Here is an 18,642-nt window from a genome sequence, read left to right as displayed (position 1 = left end):
CTTGAGAGGAGTGGTGAAATGATTGAGGCCATGGTTGGCTAGAGTCAGTCTGGTTATGGAAGGGGGAACTAGCAAGTCCTTTGGATCCCCGTTTGTGGCAGCAGCGAAGTGTAGCAGACAGCTATGCGAGAACCTGATGTGATCTTAGTGACCAAGTTAAGTCTGCAGTATGTGAGTATTGAATGAAAGACTAACCGGGTGTGGAGCGTTGTAGTAATCATTCCGTATTAGGGACTTAGGCGGAAGTTACGAGTGTGGGTGGTGATCGCGGAGGTCAAGTGGTCTATGGGTATTGGAAGTGTATTGACCTAATAGAGTATGTTAATTAATATAGTATTATTTGTCAGAGTCTATTCTTGGTAAGTAAATGAGTAAACCCAACTGCCTTAAAGACCTTCGATATGTCCCTTCATAGTGTTCCTGGTTTGGTTGGTGAGGGAATGTTAGGGAATTGGTAGACGACATATTTGGTGGCAGCGCAAACAGGTTTTGGAACACTGTGCGAGATGAAGGAAGTGTGGTTCTGGTTTAGTTGGTGAGGGAATGTTCGGGAAATGGTAGACGTCTGGTTGTGGTGAGAATGGTGGTTACTAGACGGAGGAAAGAAGGGTCAGGTGAGACCAAGTTCAGAGGAGTTAGTTAATTAAAGGGACTAGGCCATTGTGGGGCACATGTGGGGTTTATTTCTTTCTTTCCAGATTCCCGCAACGAGAGACGGCTAAGATGCAAGTCTGGACCACTGAAGCATCGGGATCCAAAACAAGTGCAGTGTTCGTAGTGCGGGTTATACATAGTGGCGAGGTAAACTAGCGCGGGTGAATGTGGGCCAGCGTTGGCCATGTGCGGCCATGTGCGGGCCAAGCGATGGGAGGGCCAAGCGAGCCGCACCTTGGAGCTTGTTTTATATCGTCGGTATGGTGGTAATAGTGAGAAACCGTTGCTAAGGTGAAATCAAGCGTGAAAACTACGTAATATGACGTAAATTAAAATTCACGTAAAGTGTAAACCTAATATTTTAAAGATAATTAAATATTACGTAAAGATTCGAGCGATTTCAGGCTTTACATCGATACAGAAAATAGGCGAAGTGAATTGTGAACTCCTAGGCATAGCGAGCGATGCGTAATTTGACGTCACGGGTTCGATGTCTCGTGTACCGTGGAGAGGTCCATGGAGATTTTTTTGTGGGTGCAGGTAGCATTATGGAGAGTGTTACCTGGGACACGGGGAGCGTGTCCCGTCGGTGGGGGTGTGTGGCATCCAGAGGTGGCGACGCAGTGTGTACTGGCGTTTGGACGCCAAGTGTAGTGCATGATTGTGTATTGGCGGAAGGACGGGGGTGTGTAGTGTAATGCATGTGGTGTGTAGTGTAATGCATGTGGTGTGTAGTGTAATGCATGTGTAGTGGCTTATTAAACGCCAGCGTAATGCATAGTATTTACTGTAGTGAAATGTGCATGTTTTGACTGTTGATATTATGGATGTAGTATAGTGCATGACATTGTTGGCATTGTAGCGCCAAGGTGTAGCATAACTGGTTGTTGTAACACCGGATGTTGTGTTGATGGCGTTGGGGACGCCGGATTTTGTGTTGAGGGCGTTGGGGACGCCGTGTGTTGTGTTGAGGGCGTTGGGGACGCCGTGTGTTGTGTTGAGGGCGTTGGGGACGCCGTGTGTTGTGTTGAGGGCGTTGGGGACGCCGTGTGTTGTGTTGAGGGCGTTGGGGACGCCGTGTGTTGTGTTGAGGGCGTTGGGGACGCCGTGTGTTGTGTTGAGGGCGTTGGGGACGCCGGGTGTTGTGTTGAGGGCGTTGGGGACGCCGTGTGTTGTGTTGAGGGCGTTGGGGACGCCGGGTGTTGTGTTGAGGGCGTTGGGGACGCCGTGTGTTGTGTTGAGGGCGTTGGGGACGCCGTGTGTTGTGTTGAGGGCGTTGGGGACGCCGGGTGTTGTGTTGAGGGCGTTGGGGACGCCGTGTGTTGTGTTGAGGGCGTTGGGGACGCCGGGTGTTGTGTTGAGGGCGTTGGGGACGCCGGGTGTTGTGTTGAGGGCGTTGGGGACGCCGGGTGTTGTGTTGAGGGCGTTGGGGACGCCGGGTGTTGTGTTGAGGGCGTTGGGGACGCCATTGGGTGGTGTAGTGTAGTGGCGTTTGGACGCCTGGTATGGAGTGTGGCGTTATAATGAGGTCATCAGTGGTTGGAATGACCAGAGGTGATGGTGTGTCGGAGTGGGTAAGTCTTATGGATAAGATGAAATGTAGATAATTGTCGAGTTGGTGGCTGCAGTAGGCGAGCCAAGTCGATACATCTAGCAAGACTCATAAAAGACTAATAAAAATTTAATTTTTTTCAGTAAAATTTTTATTAATTAAGTCGGAGTGGATAAGTCTTATGGATAAGATGACAATGTAGAATTTCAAAATTTCAGGTGTTGGTGGTTGCAGTGGACGAGCCAAGTAGATATACTAATCTCTCATTAATTAAGTTGTTACAGGAATCTCGCTAGAGGCGAGCCAGTGGCAGTATGATGCTTTAGTGACATTAGTTGTGAAATGATTTTAATGAGGTATTTATTGTGATAATGTATGTGTATGTATATACTGTATATTACCTCATCGGCACCAGTACTGAGTGTTAGGCTTGAGAAGGTCCCCCGGGATCATGTCACAGAGCTTCAGGTAGAGTAGAAGGGAAGCTATGAGGCTACACTCAGTAATTCTAGAAAAAAAGGGGGAGGAAGGGAAGCCAACGTGACGTTATAGGCGAAATTCGCCCCCTGACATCAAAGCAGGGATAAGGGCCAGCTGCAATGGTTTTGCAGCTGCGCTCAGGCTATATACGGGGAGAGAGTAAGGAGCCGAGGGGGTTATGTAATAATGGGATCGAGCCAGGGGGCTCCGAGGGAATATTTTGCAGGTACAGCGGTCGAGAAGGTGTGAATACAGGTGGACACACTCTGGGCGGATGGGCCTAGACCAGAGAGCTGTGAGGGATCTACAGCGTTCTGGGGTTGGTGCCCTGGAACGAGACGTCAGCACAGACCCAAGGGAACATGACCCTGGGGTAGGAATCTCCGTTGCTCTGGAGGCCAGGATCATGTTAGCTCAGAGCAACGATGGGACATTGACAACATTCACCAGGCTGGACAGCCTGGGTTTTGTCTGGGTCATGGAGGATCTATGACCTAGCAACCATGGGGCACGAAGACAAGAGAAGTGATGCTGCCAATTGTGGAGGAGGCCAGTGAAACATTGTGTGATCATTGTAAGCCCTTATGTTAACAGTACAGGGCAAGATGTTAAATTATTAACTTGTTACTAAGGATGAAGAACCTTAGATATATATGTGTTGTGTATATATATTAATGACTAGTGTCATTTCTGTTTAAGTGCCAGCATTCTGGTCCATGTAATTTTATGGTTATGTTTGTATGTAATTATATGTCAGCAGTTTAGGTATATGTGCATTGTTGGAGATGGGAAAAATTATTACAGACTATTTTACCTGTGCTATGATGTGAATATAATGTATATGTTGGAGAAGTGTTGTGAGTCATGTCGGGGAAAATTTTAATTTATTTCATCGTGTGTATGATGAACTTTTTGGATGATTTTGTAGTTGTACACATATGGTGGGTGCATCCTCCAGGTCCTTGCACTAATGAACCATTGCAATGATGCATATGGGGACATATGCGTGTTTAAGGAGGGGAGTGGTGTTGTAATCCACAAGTTAGTAGGAATTATTAGCTAGAGGATCATTACTACAACACTTAACGAATGATGATTGGAAGTACATGTAAGTAGACAGACTATGGATCACATATCTAAGAAAGGTCAATGGATTAAGACCGAAGCTGTTTAGCCAAATTAATAATTCCTGGAAAGAGGAATTATTCGTCGTCAGGCTTCTAGGATCAAGGTTACCGCTCTAGGGATAAGGTTAATCGGATTATACCTTCCTTGAGAGGAGTGGTGAAATGATTGAGGCCATGGTTGGCTAGAGTCAGTCTGGTTGTGGAAGGGGGAACTAGCAAGTCCTTTGGATCCCCGTTTGTGGCAGCAGCGAAGTGTAGCAGACAGCTATGCGAGAACCTGATGTGATCTTAGTGACCAAGTTAAGTCTGCAGTATGTGAGTATTGAATGAAAGACTAACCGGGTGTGGAGCGTTGTAGTAATCATTCCGTATTAGGGACTTAGGCGGAAGTTACGAGTGTGGGTGGTGATCGCGGAGGTCAAGTGGTCTATGGGTATTGGAAGTGTATTGACCTAATAGAGTATGTTAATTAATATAGTATTATTTGTCAGAGTCTATTCTTTGTAATTAAATGACAAAACCCGACGGCCTTTAAATACCTTCCATATGTTCATTCCTTGTGTTCCAGTACAAACCTAGTGGTACGCCTCAAGGGTCTGGGTGTGTAGGAGTACACGGTGGTAGTAACGGTTGCTGAGGCAAGGTGTTATGTGTTGTGTAATCGCTGTGTTCGGAATGAACCGGGGTTCAGCGTCACGACAACTCTCCAGACACAAAACAGAACGCTTTAAAAGAGACTAACGTCGTCTATGCCTTCAAATGCCCTCTTGGGGACTGTAAGCTCCAAAAAACCCAGTATATAGGCAAGACAACAACATCTCTTTCCAGGCGATTAACGATGCATAAGCAACAGGGCTCCATTAAGGAACATATAATCTCTTCCCACAACCAAACCATCGCCAGAGAAATCCTAGTAAACAACACAGAAATCATCGATAGATACAGCGATAGCAGGCGGCTTGACGTTTGCGAGGCACTACACATCAAGAAGTCAACACCAGCAATCAACAGCCAATTATTGCACAACTATATTCTACCCACCTCAAGACTCCGCTCCAATATAGAAGCATCAAGAAATATGGACCAATAGGCTTTCTACAAACATTTCTATTCAATATCCATTGTTTCGTGTTCTGTCTTGTGTTGATGAAATTAATACCCTATTAATACTCTTGTTCTGTCTTGTGTTGATGAAATTAATACCCTATTAATACCACATCTTGTTCTGTCTTGTGTTAATGCCACATCACCCCTTCCACCTCACTCAAATGTAGATATAAAATCGGAGATGCGTAAGTTCTATTCAGTTGTGTATTTGTGAACTAAAGTCTTTGAAAATGTAATAAGTTTTACGAAACGCGCTCGTGTCGCGTCAGACTAGAAATAAAAATGAATTTTGGAGAATTGATTTTTGATTTACCTCCAACAGTGAAGCAAAATGTACGAAAGATTGAGAAAATTCGTGTCAGAATTATTAATCTTACTTTTTCGATCATATTTAATAATATATGTCTACAGGAAAGACTGCTACCAAAATATACTAATATATATATATATATATATATATATATATATATATATATATATATATATATATATATATATATATATAAATAATATATATATATAAATAATATATATATACAAATAATATTTATATGATAACAACCTATGATAACCATCTTTGTAACCTATATGTAACTCCCTCTTTGTAACAAAGTTCAAATAAAGCAAATATATATGTGTACATACAAAAGAATGGGGGTGGTAGAAGATAATATTAGTGTTTAGTGAGTGACCACAAGGTCTCCTCTGAATACTTTTTATTTTCTTCTCCGAGGCTATGGGTCCCCACATTGGCACCAGAGGTCTTCCTCACAAACTTTTTATATAATATATATATAAATAATATATATATATATATATAAAGTTAAAACTAGCTAGTTTTAGTTAAAACTAACTAAAACTAGTTATAACGAGTTAAAACTAACGCAGATAAATGATAACTAACCAACCCTACCTAACCTAACTTAACCTATCTAACCTATATATATATATATATATGTGTGTGTATATATATATATATTATATATATATATATAATATATATATATATATATATATATATATATATATATATATATATATATATATATATATATATATATATATTATATATATATATATATATATATATATATATATATATATATATATATATATATATATACACACTCATATATAGATTCTATATAGACACTAGAGAAGATTCAGCGGTATGCCACCAGGCTCGCCACCATTTTCAGTATTCGTCATATCCAAGTCTGTTGTGTGATGCACATGTATTCTTGCTTCACCACCCTGTAATGAAATATTGTTTGTTACTATTTGATTTCAATAATACATAAATTATTTTATTATATAATATTTAATTTATTAAGTAAAAACCCTTTCCATATTATAGAAAAAAAACTAAAACATGAATCTTTATAAAACAATAGTATATCCTGCATTATTCCAGCCCATTGTTAGAGATAGTAGCCACCTCTTATTTTGGTTTTCTTTCATTATTAGTGCTCAGAAAATTAAATATATATACATATTTAGTCAAAATCAATTACATTAATTTATCTTATTCATAGCATAAATGTTCACAAAGATTACTAAAAAGAGATTGAATTAGACTACAGCAAATTGGCAAACTTTACCTTGTATCTGTTTCCACCGAGTTTGTTTTGGGCGTTCTTCAACATATCAGCAATACTTGTCTCAACATCTCTTTCAGTTGCATTAGTGTGGGTGTTGGTACAGGCTTCTGGAAATTTACAAGAATTAGTTGATATATATAATTATAATTCACTTTGTCAGGAGACAAGAAGCCACAGAGTAATAACATTGTTGGCGTTTATTGAGGTGTTCCCCTGTTCTCCAGTCTTCCTCCGTCCCCTCGTCCTTCCCACCATTCTCCATTCCACAGTCCTCTCGTCCTTCCCACTTCCCCGTCCCCACATTCTCCCCACTATTCCCACTTCCCCGTCCCATCGTTGTCCTTACCATTTCCCCCTCCCCTGTCCCCTCTTCCTCCCCCACCATCTCCAATTCACCTGTCCCTTTGTCCTCCCCAGCATTCTCCATTCCCCTGTCCCCTCGTCCTCCCCACCATTACCCTCTCCTCTGTTCCCTCGTCTTCCCCACCATCCCCCCTCTCATCCTCCCCACCATTCTAAACTACCTCATCCAATGCATTCCATAATGGTCTGATGCTTCCATCAGAAAATTGGGAACATCAAATGATCTGATGTTCCCAATTTTCTGATGGGAACATCAAATGATCTGATATTCCCATCACTGAAAAATAAGAACAGCTAAAAAAATGATATGAAAAAATAGAAAATAAAATATACTCATGAAATGAACAGTATGGTTAACAACACAGTTCAATTGCCATGCAATGTCACAATAACATTTAATAACAATAATAACAATAACATTTAAATATACTTTAAGATATAATCTAGAAGAAAATAAGGACATTGAAACGGTTCATGAACGCGATTTCAATAAAGGACACTATGGGGAACTTTGAAAAATAGTAAATGAGTATAATTAGACAGACTTGTTGCTAGGCAGAGGAGTAAATAATGAGATATATGGCAAATTTTGCAAAATATACAATGAAGGCACACAAACATTCATACCCAAACAAAGCAAAATGCTAGGTAAGAACAAAGCAGTTGGCCCGTAGGGGAAAGGAGATACCCACACGACTAGAATACAAGTCATTAACAAGCACGCAAGTATAATACATAATACATGCACACATATATAATCCAAAAAAAATGTCAAATTTACGTACTTATTATTACATTACAAATATCCAAGGTTTTGAAGACACGTTTCCTCTTGTGCCCAACGAGTGAATACTGAGACCAGACCCCATAGGTCGCTATCCTCCTCATCATTCGTCTCACTGTGTCTCCACAGCTTGCACCGCCCATTTGAGACAGCGTCTGGACTTGTTAAAATAATGCATAAGCTGTAAGGTAATAGAGAATAATATATATCTTTCAATCTCAACATTAGATTTTCTAATTTCCAACTGTATTAAATAGCAATAAAATATTTTCCTTCTTAACTATTACAAAAATCCACGAATTTGAGTAACTTTTGCTTTTGTTGTATTTGTACCTTAAACATAACACTGAACAATCAATTATGTGCCACCCCACCTTCCTTCATCCCCAAAAAAACTAATCAAAAGACATATGTACAAGGCTAAAAAAATTAAGCAACACTTACCATACTTAGGCTAAAAGAATTAAGCAACACTTACCATACTCTTTTTATATTCACTGTTAACTTTTAGCTTGTGTGACAGACTTTCCACCTGCTCAACAGTTTCAAGTGGGGATGGAAGAATGTCTTCCAGGATTGGTATATCTCCATGTGTTTTTGACATACGGGTTTCCGTCATTTTGACGATATTCAGGATATCCCCTGATAAAAATGTCAATTTTGACAATTCCTTCATTATGTATTCCATTTTAGCCTAATCGATACTCTTGATTTGACTCGGCTTCAAAAGAACTAATGTCATTGTCTGACGACTCAATCTCTGAACGTGATGCTGCCTCAGTAAGATTAATGGGTTCACTAGTGTGTACAGCTGTATTTGGATGGATTTTGTGTATACGTTTTAGCCTTCTTGATACTTGCATCCATCTGTTGTTGTATTGGAGTCGCTTTTTTCGCTTATACTCGTACATTCTGTTAAAGAGTGTCCAATTTCTACATTAGACTACCATATTACCTATATTATTGTTAATAATGTATTGACAGATGCAATATGTATTAAAATTCTAAAAATAAGTCATTCATTATATACAATGTGTGATAATTAAAGCTGGTGCATATAACATCCTTGTCAGGCACATGCAAAAGTGAACACTTCCAGAATTGGAGACATGCAGAAATGTAACATGTGGAAATAGAGGCATGCCAAAACAAAGACATGCATAAATTCAAATTCTTATCTAAATAATATCTAGTGATTATTATATAAATTATTCCATCAGTACTAGATTAAATATTCACAAAAAAAGGAGAAGAGATATTTGATATTCAATACCATCCTCCCTTTGGAAAGAATAATCATGTCCTGTTGGACATTAATTATATGTTGAGATATAATCTAAAAGAAAATAGGGACATTGAAATGGTTGTTAAACTCTATTTCAATAAAGGACACTATAGGGAACCTCGAACCCTGTATTACAAGTGTAAGTGAAAATATTGGAAAAAATAATTAAAGCTAAATGTGAAGAACACCTGGAGACAAATGCTACACTTGCTTACATTTATGAATTGCTTTTAAATACATTGGTCAAATACTAAAGAAATTGTTTAAAACTTTTGTTAGACCACAGCTGGAATATGCAGCGGTTGTATGGTGCCCATATCTAAAGAATCACATCAACAAACTGGAAAAGGTATAGACATGCCAATAAGTGGCTCCCAGGTTAGAGGCATAAAATGCCAAAACTAGATGGTAGAATAAAAAGAAGATATTGTGAAAGGTAACCAAACAAAGATGCCACAGAAATATTAGAAAATTAACTTTCGCAAGCAGCGTGGTAGACATGGTTGGAACAAGTTAGGTGAGAGGGTGGTGGAGGCCAAAACCATCAGTAGTTTCAAAGCATTATATGACAGTGCTGGGATGGGACACCATAGGCATAGCCACAAATAATAGAATTTAACGGTTCATATCACATTTTTTAAAATTAGAGATAAGGATGGTAATAAAGTTCAATGTAAAAACACCTATTATTAATGAATTTGTGAGAACTTCATATAAAATTAACAACTGAGCAAAGTATAGTACCATTGAAATAAAAAAAAAATGCTGCATGTTATTTTTTCACATTACCTTTCTGTAGATTTTTTCCTTTGTTACTACGTGAATGATCCGGTTCAGTAGTGTTGTAGTAGGTGCCTGCAGTTTGTACCGGTTCAGTAGTGTTGTACATAGTAGTTGCCTGCAGTACCTGCAGTTTGAAACAAATGTTAGAGACAATAGGCAGATCATTGATGTATATAAGAAATAGGAGAGGTCCCAAGATGCTGCCCTGTGGCACTCTAACAGTTATTGAATAATAATTCATAATTTTTTTTTTTTTTAGTGTGCCTGCGGCCTGGTCCTCGACCAGGCCTCCACCCCCAGGAAGCATCCTGTAATAACTGACTCACACCCAGGTACCTATTTTACTGCTAGGTAACAGGGACATAGGGTGAAAGAAACTCTGCCCATTGTTTCTCGCCAGTGCCTGGGATCGAATCTAGGACCACAGGATCACAAGTCCAGTCCGGCATAGTAGGCCGAGAAGTGCGTTATATTTATTTAATTTATTTATTTATTTATGCATATACAAGAAGGTACATTGGGAATGTGAGGATACATAATATGGTAATTACAGTCAATAATTACAATAATTTTTTCAAATATTTTGATAGAATGAGTAGATTTGATATTGGTCTACAATTGTTTATGTCCGCCGGATTGCCTCCTTTATGGACTGGCGTTACTCTTGCTTTCTTGAGGATATTTTGATTATAAACTGATAGACAGGTGCTATTTTGGAGTTTGTTTTTAGCCTGGTGTGCTGTGAAATACTTGCAATGGTATTTAAGTGTGGAATCAATATCAAGTGTGGAAAAGCTTCAGATGGTGCATTCAGATGATGAACATTACCTAGTTCCTTCATCTGGGAAGAATGAAGACATATTGGTGCATTCGGATGATCAACTGCCGTGCTTTTTTGAGGATATTTTGATTGTAAACTGATAGACAGGTGCTATTTTGGAGTTTGTTTTTAGCCTGGTGTACTGTGAAATACTTGCAATGGTATTTAAGTGTGGAATCAATATCAAGTGTGGAAAAGCTTCAGATGGTGCATTCAGATGATGAACATTACCTAGTTCCTTCATCTGGGAAGAATGAAGACATATTGGTGCATTCGGATGATAAAAACTAACTACTGTAGTTCAATTGATAATATAAATAATAAATAAATACCAAAATATAAAAAATACCAAAATAAATAAATACCAATATAAATTTATTAAATAAATACCATTAAACTATTTTCTGTTTAACTGTTAGAAAAAATCAATTAGATATATAAAAAGAAATAAAAAAGATTACATGGATAGTAAAATCTGGATTCCCAACTACAATTTATATAGATGTGATAGAGAAACTAGGTCAAATGGAGGAGTAGGTCTGTATATTAAACAGCACCTGACATGCACAGAGCTACTAAACTCAATGTGGTGGTAGAGTGGTGGGGAGGGGGGGGGGGGGAAACATTGCAGAAAAAAACAAAAATACAATTTGGTCAACAAAACTGCATTGTTTAAAATAGAAGACATGAGTTGACATTTTGGGGATAAGGTAGGGTACATTGAGTTAATTAGTTAGTATTTAGTTTTTATCTTAAACTGGTTGGGAGAGGTACAGTGTTGCTGTGCTGGTGAAAGAACACCTAAAGGTAAATTAAATAATGATTGCGAATCCACAAGAAGGTGACATAATAGCGCTAGAGATCTGCAATCAGGATGATAAACTTTCCTTAAAGAATTTGACAAACACTTGCTGATAGGACATGAAGTAAATGAGATGTGTGTCAAGTTTTGTGAAATATATGATAAAAGCACAACAAAATTTATACCAAAGGAGAGATGCAGAACTAGGAAAAGGGGTTTGTTCAACAGAAATTGCGAGAGGGCCTAAGACCCAAACACACACAAATGGAATCAATATATAGCAAGAGGCCAAACCCCCAAACCTACAAGTGATGCAAAGATGCGAGAAACAGCAGCAGCAGTAAGGAGAGGGACTGAAGGACCATAAATAAAGTGTGAAAATAGACTCGAGTAAATTTTTTTAACTACTCTCGACAGTGAAGAAAAACAAATATTCAGACGATTTGTGTTAGAATCATTAATCTTACACTTTCGGTCATATTCAACAACACAAATACACACACACACACACATTCCTGTTGCTGTAGCAGGTGAAGAATTACACACACAGATCACAATAACGTGATGCATCAAATGAACAAATCCATAAGGGCCGTGACGAGGATTCGAACCTGCGTCCGGGAGCATCCCAGACACTACCTTAATCGACTGAGCTACGACAGGTTAAAAGGGTTGAAACCGAACTTCTACTGAACTTCCTGGATCCTTTTACCCTGTTGTAGCTCAGTCGATTTAGGCAGTGTCTGGGATGCTCCCGTGTTACGGCCCTCTCAGGTCGCAACTGGGTTCTTACTCTGATGTTGTTAGAGGAAGGGTATCCGGCCCCAAGCCAGTAGTGGCTTTCAAGGGATGTAATCCACAACACAAGTAAATTAAAAGGGGAAGGGAAATAAAGTCAAAAACTTAATATAATATAATGATCACCGTCACCAATAAATATATATAAATGATTACACGGGGGGGGGGGGGGGGGTATAAACACTATAATATACTGTCGTCTTCTTCTGAAGACCCTGGATCCTCTCGGTGCCAAGCTCTCGGTGCTTTCGGTGCTCTCACGACGAATCCTTCGAGAAGCCGAGTCTACCCCTGGCCACAGGTCAGCCAAAACACAGTTCCACTGGGGGCACCGCCGTGGAGGCCGTCAACCACAAGTCCAGCAGATGGCTGGCAGGTTCCGAATCAGCAACGCTGATTAGGCCACTCCACGAGCGATACTAGGGTAGCGCCCTAGTCAGGAGCCTCGTGTGATACCACAGATCACTCTCCTATCTGCAATACCCCAGTGGTTAAGCGTCTCCACCAGCCAGTCCCGGGTATGACAATCCTTCAACTGCCGCTTCACAGGCAGGGTAACACCACAGTGTTCATCCGGGAGGCGACTCACAGCTGCTGCAGCAAAACACTTGGTGTCGAGACGGCTGCCTTGGGTAGACTGACTCAACTTCCATCACAGCAGTCCCAGGTCGACACTGTAAGCAGACACGTCATCAATAACAGGGACACACTAAAGCACCTCACTTACAGGCTCAGACCCAAACGCCCACCTATCCACTCCATAGATGGCGTTGTTGTCTGAGCACCACCTCACCAGAGGTCAGCAGCGGCTGTGTTGTGAGCTGAACAGGACTGGAAACTGGCCCTCGTAGCCAGTACACCTTGTCCTCACCAGGTGTCGTCGTCCATTTGGAGGAGGTTTCGGGAGCTGACCCACAGATGGCGTGGTCGTCACTGCTCCAGGCTCGGACGCTGGATCTGGGTCCGTAACACCTCCCCACCAAAAGAATTTGGTTTGGGGTTCTATAAAGAGAAACAAACCAAATTAGTATGGGGACACAACTCCAAATGGACTCACATGCTTTATAAACTGGAGCGGCGAGGCTGCCTTGCCCACAGAACTGTCCTACTGGGCAACTCCGGCACAAAGGAAACTTTAAGATGGAAGACGATAATCTGCCTGATGTAATCTTCCACCTCTCCACTGCGATGTCAAGCAGGGGCATAATATCACATCTCTCGAGTAAGGGTTGGTATAAACACGACCTGGGGCGACTCGACACTTCCCTGTGTCGGGACACCGATGATGGCTGGTTACAAACGGCATTCCTGGTACCGTTCCAGCAGTCCTTCAGGGAGACGGGAACCTGGCATCAATATGGCTTAAGGCGTTGAGCTTTGCCTCAAGACGAAGTTTGGGCTGATTTCTAATTTGCTTCTTGGGTGGAAAGGGAGGGATTAAAACTGGAAAGGGTGTAACCTCCCACGGTGCAGGAAAGTGCCGTTGTTGTTTCTCTTGGTACAAATCATGAACCTGATACATTCTGAGTTGAGTTCCAGTTTTTGTTATCCATTTGGAACAATGCTGATCTTCAATAAAGAAATTCTGGAGGGCTTCTGTGCAAGGACTAGGATGAGTTAGCCTAAGCATTTTAATACTAATTTGACAGTTAATTTCAGTAACACAATCAACAACGCTCGGAATATTAAGTTCCTTTCTCATATTAAGTATCTTTTGTTGTACGAGGGCACCCAAGGATTATCCTCAAGGCTTCGTTCTGCAATTTTTCAAGCCCTCCAAGCTTTCTTTCAGGCATCAAAACAAGCAGAGGTGCAGCATAATCCACTAAAGATCTGATGTATGCAAGGGACATCATTTTGACAATTCTGACATTGGCACCATAGCCTGAGTGATAACCTGCAACAGCCTTGAGAGCTCGGAGCCTCTCTTTATACTGACGACAGAGTCTGAATACAACAGGACTATACAGTGTACTTCAAGGCCAAGGTATTTGAATCTGTTTACATAGTCAAGCTGGGAGCCATCAGACAGTTGCATCTTGCGAACAGCTCCTCCCTGCCTGGGTGGGTGCCGATTTAGTATCTTTGTTTTCTCTGCTGAGATAAATAAACCTAGGTCCTGACATGAGTATAATACAGAGTTAAGAGTGTTCTGCGTGTTAGCATACCCAGTGGTGTGTATCATTATATCATGAGCATACCCAGTTGTGTGTATCATTATATCATCAACATACCCAGTTGTGTGTATCATTATATCATCAGCATACCCAGTTGTGTGTATCATTATATCATCGGCATACCCAGTTGTGTGTATCATTATATCATCGGCATACCCAGTTGTGTGTATCATTATATCATCGGCATACCCAGTGGTGTGTATCATTGTATCATCGGCATACCCAGTTGTGTGTATCATTATATCATCAGCATACCCAGGGGTGTGTATCATTATATCATCAGCATACCAAGTGGTGTGTATCATTATATCATCAGCATACCCAGTGGTGTGTATCATTATATCATCGGCATACCCAGTTGTGTGTATCATTATATCATCGGCATACCCAGTTGTGTGTATCATTATATCATCGGCATACCCAGTTGTGTGTATCATTATATCATCGGCATACCCAGTGGTGTGTATCATTGTATCATCGGCATACCCAGTTGTGTGTATCATTATATCATCAGCATACCCAGTGGTGTGTATCATTATATCATCAGCATACCAAGTGGTGTGTATCATTATATCATCAGCATACCCAGTGGTGTGTATCATTATATCATCAGCATAGCTATAATGATGTGGACGTTGGGTTTGCTCGGTACAGAGTTTAACAGCGTGTTTATTAAGATATTAAATAAGGTAGGACTGAGGACACCTTCCTGTGAGGTACCTATCTTGCGGTTATCTTGCGATGATTTCGGGGCTTTTAGTGTCCCCGCGGCCCGGTCCTCGACCAGGCCTCCACCCCCAGGAAGCAGCCCGTGACAGCTGACTAACACCCAGGTACCTAATTTACTGCTAGGTAACAGGGGCATAGGGTGAAAGAAACTCTGCCCATTGTTTCTCGCCGGCGCCTGGGATCGAACCCAGGACCACAGGATCACAAGTCCCGCGTGCTGTCCGCTCGGCCGACCGGCTCCCTAGTTCGAAGTCTTTTGTTATCATTAATAATTTTGTTGTATTTGTGTCTAGCTTCAGACACGTGCATGTTACAGTATGTCTTAAAGAGTTGAGAGCAATTAAGGATGATAAAGAGTCACAATTAATGTATCAGTTTAGAGACTTGTACACATTTCAGTGCAAGAAGCAAGGAAAATAGTTCGGATTGAAGGGGGTAGAGGCCCAGTTGTTTATACGGACTTCCCACTCATAATGTAAGCTTTTGATACAGTGCCACATAAAAGACTGATTAAAAAGATAGAGGCTAACTATATTGTGGATTCTATATTAAGCTGAATTAGGGCATGGCTATACCAAAGGAATCAAAGATTTAGAATCAATGGGGTTAAGTCGCAACACATGGTTTTACACATAGCCGTTCATGTTTAACAAATTTGCTCTCTTTTTATTCCATCATAGTTGAGGCAGTTGATAGTGGTAAGGATTGTGATGTTGTGTACCTTGACTTTAGCAAAGCTTTTGATACAGTGCCACATGAAACAATGTTGACCTTCAATAAAGACATTCTGGAAGGCTTCTGTGCAAGAGTTAGGATGAGCTAGCCTTAGCATTTTTATACCAATTTGACAGTTAATTTCAGTAACACGATAAACAACGCTCGGAATATTAAGTTCCTTCCTCATGTTAAGTATCTTTGTGGTACGAGGGGCATCCAAAGATTATCTTTAAGGCTTCGTTCTGCAAGTTTTCAAGCCCTTTAAGCTTTCTTTCAGTCATCAAGGCAAGCAGAGGTGCAGCATAATCCACTAAAGATCTGATGTATGCAAGGTACATCATTTTGACAATTGTAACATTGGCACCATAGCCTGAGTGATAACCTGCAACATCTCCAAGAGGGCTTATGGAGCCACGACACTGTTTGAATACAAAAGGACAATACAAGGCAAATTTTAAGGTATTTGAATCTGATAACATAGTCAAGCTGGGAGCCATCATACAGTTGCATCTTGTGAACAGCTCCTCCCTGCCTGGGTGGACACCCGTTTAGTATCTTTGTTTCCTCTGCTGAGATATGATTAAACCTAAGTCCTGACATGAGACTAATACAGAGTTAAGAGTGTTCTGCATGTTAGCATAACAAGTAGTGTGTATCATTATATCATCAGCATATCCAGTAGTGTGTATCATTATATCATCATGTATGATGATACATGATACAAGGAGGTCTAAATTGATCGATCGAACGATCTAAATTGGGTACTGAAATATGGTCAAAAGATTGGCGGATGCCGTTTAATACTGACAAATGTACGATTTACATGTATGTAAAAATGTAAGGTCATTTCTCAGCGAGCGAACGAACGTCAACAACACCTGTCGGCCCTGCCCTCTCTCCTCTTTCATCAGCTGATCCTTGAGCTCTCGGCTACCAACAAATGATGTAGCATCACCCGAAGGCAGCTAAGTACACAGTGACCCAAATGTGATTGAAACAACCAACAAGACCAACCCGTAATTCTCTCATTTCGACCACCTCACTAGTGTTGCTCCCTGGAGCTAAGAAGCTGTACCCGACGTTCACAGCTGCCTATCAACGAGGCTTCCCTATTTGTTCCTGCCTACATTTATCCTGCTATCATGCAAAGTAAGACCAGTAAGACCCTTAGGAAAGATAGCACACCTAACAAGAATAACTCTACTAGCCAGGCTAACAACATGATTAGTTCAGCTATCTCCCCCTCGGTGGCCGCCGTGGGGGGTACCGACTCTCCCCCCGTCAACAATAACAATCAATCTCAGCTGGGCGCAGCGCAGTCTCTGACACGGGCCATGCAACTATTAGGTAGCCATATGGACCAACTTAAACGAGCTGCTGCCCCTTGTTCTGACTTCAAGCGCTTTGTTGATAACCCTTGGCTCAAGTTATTAACTCAAGTACATGAAGATCAAATGACAGTAATCAAAGAGCAGTCGGCCTTAATAATGAACCTGCAAGGCTCATTATTTTCCTTGCAGAATGAAGTTGTAGACTTACACAAGAACAATCAAGCTCTATCTACCAAAGTCGTCAACCTCGAACAAGAATTTAGCATTCTCAAGAACACAGTTACAAACTTTAATCCAGATGCAACCAGCTCTTTAACATGCCTAACTACTCAGCAATTCACAACTGTCGTCAAATTCAGAGAGGTGGTGGCACTGCTCTTTACTACCACCAAGAACTTGCATGCTTAAAAGAAATTAGAACCAGAGACTGCTATGGGGAGTATATCTTCGCCAGCTTCAGAGTCAAGGGTGCCGAGTCTGTCCTGACTGTGGGTGCAGTTTATAGAATTCCAAACACTGATGTGTCCGAATTCAACTCAAACCTTAGAAATCTAATACTTGATAACAGACTGAACAAAAACCACCTAATTATCGCAGGGGACTTTAATATTGACCTCTGCGAGCCTGAACACCCCACTGCTGTTAGCTTCCTCAACTGTATGAATTCCTGCTTCCTCATACCCTTAATCACTAGACCTACTAGAATTACTGATAGCACTGCCACGACGCTCGATCACATCTGGACAAACATAACCTCTCCGCTTACTTCAGGTATAATCACCGATAGAACTACAGATCATTACCCCACATTTCTCTTAACTAACATTAGCAAACCACCTCTTGAGTCAAGAGTGATACGTTTTAGACTACACAATGAAACTGCTATAGACAATTTTATAACTGCTGCTGATAATGTCAACTGGGAGTCCGAGTTAGGTAACATAGTGGACATCAACCTTGCAGTACAATCTTTTCTTCAAAAAACTCTTAGCCTTTATAATACCCACTGTCCTATGCTTACAAAACAAGTCACAACCAAAAGGCTTAACAATCCCTGGCTTACAAAGGGAATACTTAAATCTATTAATAAAAAACATGACCTTGAGAAGAAGTATAGGTTAGGAATTGTCTCCAAAGAATTCTCAAAGAATTACTCATTATTGCTATCTAAGATAATTAGACGAGCCAAAACTAAATACTACGAAGATAAATTTACCCAAATAAAGAGCAACATTAAACAAACTTGGAGAACAATTTCTCAAATATTGGGATCAAAGAAGTCTTTAAATAACAAACCGACTCTCCTGTCTAATAACGATGGTCAGCTTTCAGCCTCTGATTCTGCTACTGAGTTCAATAGGTTCTTCTCTTCCATTGGTTCATCCCTTGCAAATGATATTCCATCTTCCAGTACAGACATTAATGACTATCTTTCAGGTAACTATCCACAGTCTCTGTACCTAAAGCCTATTAATTCCACTGACGTCAATGAGATAATCCTTTCCCTTAAAACCAAGTCTGGTGCCCTTGAG

General features: G+C 40.7%; 1 long non-coding RNA gene across 1 annotated transcript; it reads right to left on the bottom strand.

Annotated features, from left to right (window-relative positions):
- Window positions 1–6,143: 6,143 nt before the first annotated feature.
- LOC138351853 (uncharacterized) lies at window positions 6,144–7,916 on the bottom strand. Its single transcript, XR_011222630.1, has 3 exons — window positions 7,670–7,916; window positions 6,522–6,628; window positions 6,144–6,174 (listed from the first exon to the last, which is right to left on the bottom strand). It is a non-coding gene; the product is annotated as an uncharacterized lncRNA (long non-coding RNA).
- Window positions 7,917–18,642: the final 10,726 nt, after the last annotated feature.

The sequence above is a fragment of the Procambarus clarkii genome, chromosome 51 (genome assembly GCF_040958095.1).
Source record: "Procambarus clarkii isolate CNS0578487 chromosome 51, FALCON_Pclarkii_2.0, whole genome shotgun sequence".
Taxonomy (NCBI): Eukaryota; Metazoa; Arthropoda; class Malacostraca; order Decapoda; family Cambaridae; genus Procambarus; species Procambarus clarkii.
This window is presented reverse-complemented; position numbering and strand designations above follow the sequence as displayed.